Raw genomic sequence first — 7,248 nt, 5'->3', positions numbered from 1 at the left:
TGTTTCACATCAAAATGTAATTGAAGAATAACAGAGAAAGTGTGGACTCTTGTTACTGCTGACTCAGTTAAAATGTCGGCAAGGACAGAGCTAATGAGCTTTACACTCCCATTACATTTTTATTTAGGACTTCCCCCCTTCCAAACGCACAAAAGCAAAGGCACACACACACACACACACACACACACACACACACACACACACACACAAACACAGAGCATAAACATAATAGTAGCCTAGTTCAAGTTCAGGTCTTGCTGTATGTATTGTATAAGAATTTCTTATTAGTAATTGAGTACTTTATTTGTCACAACTAACTGTAGGCCAAAAACACTCAAATAAATACAAATAAATGGTTTATATCAGTGCAGGTCTTATCTAAATCAGACTTTATTAAAACCTTATTACCATACTAGTAATTCCTCAAAAAAGAACAGATCTTTAAAGACTTCTTGATGCAGACATTTAAACCATTATTACCCCTCACTGGTTGCTTCAGAATTAGCTAAATGTTTAACAGCAGTGTTTCCCCAATTGTGGTTCTGGGGTGCTTTTACAGAACACATGTTAGTGTTTTACTGCCACCTCCTTCTTAATTTCATGAAGGAATTGCTAATGAGTTGACAAGTTGAGCCAGGTGGGCAACGAAAACAGCTCAATGTTATTATGCATTATGTTTTTTTTTTTTTTTTGGGGGGGGGACGTTTGAGGATTACTGTCAAGGATCACTGCTTTATAGTTTGAATAGGTCCTTATAAAAATTCAAACTTTTTTTTTTTAAATAAATCTTTCTCGCTGTATAGCACAAGCTTCCTGAAGTCAAACCTGAGCATTTCAGCAATCAGATACACAGACAGATACATTAATGAATAATAAGCATCAAAGTTTGAAAGTAATGTAATTGTAAAAATGAAAGACTTTTATAATGAAGTGTATAATGTCCCCTGATTATGTTAAATCTACTCGCGTTTAACTTTAAGTTTTAAGGGATACCTTAGAGCCTGTATTTGCTTTGAATTTATAACATTGCATGTTTAGTTTTGGCGCTCAGTTCCGTGAAAGGTAAGCATGCAGTGTTATGTAATTCAAGATACCTTTTCTGTTCTTTCAGACTCCTGCCGTCTCTCTGATGTTGCAGATTAAACTGGTGACCCATATTACCACACCAAGCCCCAGGAGAATAATAGATCTTCTCAAGCACATAAGTTCACTGCAGGACTATTCTTATGATAACCCACATGCTGCCCAGCTCTCACTTCAGACCTGTGTTTCACAGGAAATTCTGCCAGATCCTTAGGCAGAACTCAAAGCAGATGAATTCCGTCATTAAAGTTAATCGACCAATAAATCACAGCCTTTTCAGCAGCAGAATATGTGACCTTTACCCCCTCCAGCTGCGTAGTGCGTGCAGAAACAGTGTGGTGCACATCTTCATCAATATGCCAGAATTAGAAAATGAAAAAAAAAAGCTTCAATACCAGAGATTTCTACAATGCTTGGATTTCTAAAAATGCAATCAACCTTCCAAGCATCATTAAAAAAAGTGGACGCAAGTGAAGATGCTTACAAATAAGAAGAGCTATAACATTTACGATCGGTGAAATGGCTACAGAAGAGCCGGCATTCCCATAAAAACTAGGTGATAAGTCTACATTTACAAGGTAAATCTAAATCATTTAATCCCAACACCAAAATGGATTTTTAGATTTTCTGGTGAATTTTTTTTTTTTATTAACGCTGGGAGCAAAATATTTGAACAATTTCCCCTCAATATATTTGTGTTAAGATGTAAAGAAATTACATGTTGTTAAATACAAAATAAATATATTACATACCAAGGAAGCACATACTGTTTGCCTATATTTTCTTCACATATACAAGAGCTGGACACACTCTTAATAACTATTTATTGGACTGTGGATTATAAGATCGCAAACATGAGATTATAAGATTATGGAAGATTGCAAACATGAACTCATATTAATTATTTTTACTTTACACAAGCAAGTGCGAGTGTTGTTGCATTTCACTCCATAGTAGTGTACAGTACAGAACAAAAGTTATATAATGAACCTATAAAAATAATGAAATTCAGTTTGAACAAACAATATTAAATATTTGCTTTAATAACTTCCTTAATTGGGGGCACGGTGGCTTAGTGGTTAGCACGTTCGCCTCACACCTCCAGGGTTGGGGGTTCGATTCCTGCCTCCGCCTTGTGTGTGTGGAGTTTGCATGTTCTCCCTGTGCCTCGGGGGTTTCCTCCGGGTACTCCGGTTTCCTCCCCCGGTCCAAAGACATGCATGGTAGGTTGATTGGCATCTCTGGAAAATTGTCCGTAGTGTGTGATTGTGTGAGTGAATGAGAGTGTGTGTGTGTGCCCTGTGATGGGTTGGCACTCCGTCCAGGGTGTATCCTGCCTTGATGCCCGATGACGCCTGAGATAGGCACAGGCTCCCCGTGACCCGAGGTAGTTCGGATAAGCGGTAGAAGATGAATGAATGAATGAACTTCCTTAATTTTTTCATCAAACTGAATCACTAATGATTGCTTTATTTCATCTGTATATGACTCTGTAATGCATTGGAAATTGGTGGTTGTAGCACAACAGAAAACAGACACACCAGTGAAAGGGAATTCCAAAGACTGTGTAAAAATACTGTACATTTAAAGGACCCTCTACAGGCAACACCGATCGTACATAAATATATGACATGTTTGTAGGCACTACTGTACTTTCAATGTAGCATATCCAAGCTAAAACATATGTCACTTGAAAGACAGTTTATGGATATGGTCTGTTTGGAGAAGAGGTAAGGAGGCCAAACTATAATGAAACCACATACTCAGTGGACCTGCACACTGAAAATATTTCATGTCAAAGAGGAGAGATGTATAATTTTTTTTTTAAAGGTTTCACAACCTTTTAAACAGGTGATTTGCCTCATTGATAATATAGTATGTAATATATGCAAATTGTTGGCTTTATGTGGACTTTCTTTTGCTGTTCAATAAGGTCATGGTGTTGTCTTTAATATTTCAGAATAAATCTCTGAACAGTTCCTTATGTGTCCCTGATGGGATCTAAGTATAGTTTGTATCATATTGACTTGTTTCCTTTTTCCTTCCTTGATTGATTGATTGCTTCACTATGTACAGTACTGTTGTTTTTTTTTTATCTTTATTTATACAGTAGTTCCCTTTTGAGGGAACTCGACGCTGCGTCAGTGCTGACGCTACAGTATGAAAAGCGTTCCCATAGTGTCAGCACTGACGCAGCGTCTCGTTCCCTTCTCAGGGAACCGGGTTACATACGTAACCTGGTGTAGTTTATATGTATAGTTTAGCAGCACTGAAGAGTTAACTCTCAGGGCCAGTGCCAAGCCCAAGTCAGGAAGGGCATCTTTGCCAAAAACCTTTGCCAAATCTAATATGAGGACCACGTGATCTGCTCTGGCGGCCCTGAACATGGAGTAGTGTAAAAAAAAAAGAACTGAAGGAATTGTGACAATGTTATAATATCAACAATTCTGAATCATTTAGAGAGAGTATGTTTATCTGTATGTCAGATAAATGTGGTTATTGAACAAAAAGTAATATACAAATATAGCTGAACATGTACCTGGCTAATTAGCAGTTACAAGCTTAAATCACTTTATAACCACCATTGGTGTTGACTTTCATTCATTCATTCATTCATCTTCTGCCGTTTATCCGAACTACCTCGAGTCACGGGGAGCCTGTGCCTATCTCAGGCGTCATCGGGCATCAAGGCAGGATACACCCTGGACGGAGTGCCAACCCATCACAGGGCACACACACACTCTCATTCACTCACACAATCACACACTACGGACAATTTTCCAGAGACGCCAATCAACCTACCGATGCATGTCTTTGGACCAGGGAGGAAACCGGAGTACCTGGAGGAAACCCCCGAGGCACGGGGAGAACATGCAAACTCCACACACACAAGGTGGAGGCGGGAATCGAACCCCGACCCTGGAGGTGTGAGGCGGACGTGCTAACCACTAAGCCACCGTGCCCCCCGGTGTTGACTTTGGTGTTGTGAATTCAAATGGTACGTCCACAAGATTCTGCAATTCCTGCACCATCTGTCTCCATTACCACGATTCCGGGCCCCACTCATCTGCTTCCATGCCAGATTCTCAAATTAATGCACGGTGCCCCTTAACATTACCAAGCTCATCCATCCCTTTACCACACACAATACTTATGTCACTTTCCACCATTCCTCGCACATCCAAGCTGAATGTAAAAGGGGCTTAACAGAAAAAGTCAGCATAATGACATTTGCACTAATATCTACCTGAAACTCAGTGGCAACAAAGTAAGGCACTAGTGTGCTGATGATTATCTTTATATTTTTTCCAGAGCGTCGCTCAGAATACGCCTTTTAAAGATCGCTGTCTGTTCATCAATATCTTTCACCACCCACGCTCAAGACCTCTACTCTCATGACCTGTTGCTTCCATGCAGGGAAAAAATATACAGGGGCCATATAATCCTCCCATCCCCCACTTCACAAATGATGGGTTTGCAAAGCTAACAAAGAACATATTGCCAGATAATGCTACTGAGCACTTTAAGTATCAGATTCTAATAGAAAATTTAAGGAAGTTTAAAGAGGCCCTGTTGATTTTTTACTTTAACTCATAATATCCATATACTGTTTATGTGCTCATTATGGAATAATACAGAAAACCATAGAAGCCATCATTACACCATTATTAGAAATTGGCTTGATGTTCAAAGCGGTGAAACACAGTCATTCAATAAGTTTGTGTTGAGGATTCTTGCCCTGGTGGGGATGCTTGACCAGATGACCTTTATAGGTTACATGTTGCAAGACTCTTAACTATGCTGCCACATGACTTGCAGTCTAATTTTAAAGGGTAGACCAACCCACACAGACGGCCCATACCAACTCTACTGGACTTACTGTCAGACTGAATTGAGTTTGAGCTAGAGGCACACAATCTACTTTTGAGAAAATGTTGAAGAAAAGGATCTCCTATGCACTACTACTCTGTATTCATGGCTAGATGACCCAGGTCCAATCAAGATGTTTGGCCATACTGTAATAGTATAATACTATCTCAATCAGTGTACTCATTTGGCTCAACTTCCCTGTGAATGAAAAACCTCCTGGAATAAATCTAGTCATTGATTCTTCAAGTAATGTTGCAAACAGAAGGCAGTGTAGTGCAGATTGAAGACCACCATTTGCCAGATGTGCAAAGTCAAATATTTGTATGCTCTTCATGACCTTAACAGCAGACCTCTTAATTAAACAGAGTGAGAAAGCTACTACAATGGCTAACACCACTAAAACATCCTGTATCTACAGAGATCCAATAATGGGAACAATGGTATTTTTAAGATTGCAAAGATTCTCCTTCAGCATGGAACACATTCTCTGCTGACATATGCCATCTTAGATGATGGTTCAGGAAAGCCAATTCTCCTTCAAGCTTCCACATGGCAACAGGCATTGGTGGGTGACAGAGGAATTCTCTCTTTAGGGACTGTCAAGAATGACTCTTAGGTCATTTCTGGAGCAAAGGTTACATTTACTATCTCCTGCACCACAGCCTAAAAAGTCAAATACAAGTCACCCACTATACTAATTTCTTAGTGCATCATAGCAAGCCAGTATGACAAACTGGGCTACAATATCCCACTTACAACTAGAGCTAAATTTACTGTGCAGCAGTGCTGGGATAAACTGAGTTGACCCAAGTCTACCACAGAAAAGTAACCCAAGAGCAGAAGCATACCATGAAGCTGAGGTTAGGTTTTTTTTCCCCAAACACGCCCAATCTACTAGATTTCCAGACGAGGAAAGTTTTGTCTGGTGGGAGCCAAGTGCCTTTAGTGCCATCCAGGTAGGATACTCCTACAAACATCAGCACTTGCCTCTGAGTGATGGAGGCCATCTGGAGCATAGTGAAGTGTAGGACCAGGCGATAGAACCCCAAACAAACCCTCAGTCACCTAATAAGGCTTTGCAGAATTGAGGAGGGCATGTTGGATTCTATCTGTGAGGCAATACAGTGTCACTAGTGCAATTGAGTTGGAACCAAAAGCCAGAATCCAGCTTTATCTCGATGCTGTGTTCAACTATTTAAGCTAGCCTTTTCTCACACAGGCATTGCATTCAGAGGCAATTTACACAATTTCATTCTCCTTCCACACACCAGAGGCATCAAACATCGTTGGTGAATGGAAAAGAGAGATTAAGTCTTCATTTAATGGATGGTGCTTAGACTGGCTCTCGGTATGTAGTGTCATGTAGTGTATAGTGCAGACTCGTGTAGTGTATAGTGCAGACTCGTGTAGTGTATAGTGCAGACTCATGTAGTGTATAGTGTAGACTCATGTAGTGTATAGTGCAGACTCATGTAGTGTATAGTGCAGACTCATGTAGTGTATAGTGCAGACTCATGTAGTGTATAGTGCAGACTCATGTAGTGTATAGTGCAGACTCGTGTAATGTATAGTGCAGACTCATGTAGTGTATAGTGCAGACTCGTGTAGTGTATAGTGCAGACTCATGTAGTGTATAGTGCAGACTCGTGTAATGTATAGTGCAGACTCATGTAGTGTATAGTGCAGACTCATGTAGTGTATAGTGCAGACTCATGTAGTGTATAGTGCAGACTCATGTAGTGTATAGTGCAGACTCGTGTAATGTATAGTGCAGACTCATGTAGTGTATAGTGCAGACTCGTGTAATGTATAGTGCAGACTCATGTAGTGTATAGTGCAGACTCATGTAGTGTATAGTGCAGACTCATGTAGTGTATAGTGCAGACTCGTGTAATGTATAGTGCAGACTCATGTAGTGTATAGTGCAGACTCATGTAGTGTACAGTGCAGACTCATGTAGTGTATAGTGCAGACTCATGTAGTGTATAGTGCAGACTCGTGTAGTGTATAGTGCAGACTCGTGTCGTGTATAGTGCAGACTCGTGTCGTGTATAGTGCAGACTCGTGTCGTGTATAGTGCAGACTCGTGTCGTGTATAGTGCAGACTCGTGTCGTGTATAGTGCAGACTCGTGTAGTGTATAGTGCAGACTCGTGTAGTGTATGGTGCAGACTCATGTAATGTATAGTGCAGACTCGTGTAATGTATAGTGCAGACTCATGTAGTGTATAGTGCAGACTCGTGTAGTGTTTAGTGCAGACTCGTGTAGTGTATAGTGCAGACTCATGTAATGTAT

This window comes from Tachysurus vachellii, chromosome 16 (genome assembly GCF_030014155.1).
Source record: "Tachysurus vachellii isolate PV-2020 chromosome 16, HZAU_Pvac_v1, whole genome shotgun sequence".
Classification (NCBI taxonomy): domain Eukaryota; kingdom Metazoa; phylum Chordata; class Actinopteri; order Siluriformes; family Bagridae; genus Tachysurus; species Tachysurus vachellii.
The sequence above is the reverse complement of the archived record's forward strand: the minus strand, read 5'-3'. Positions refer to the sequence as shown.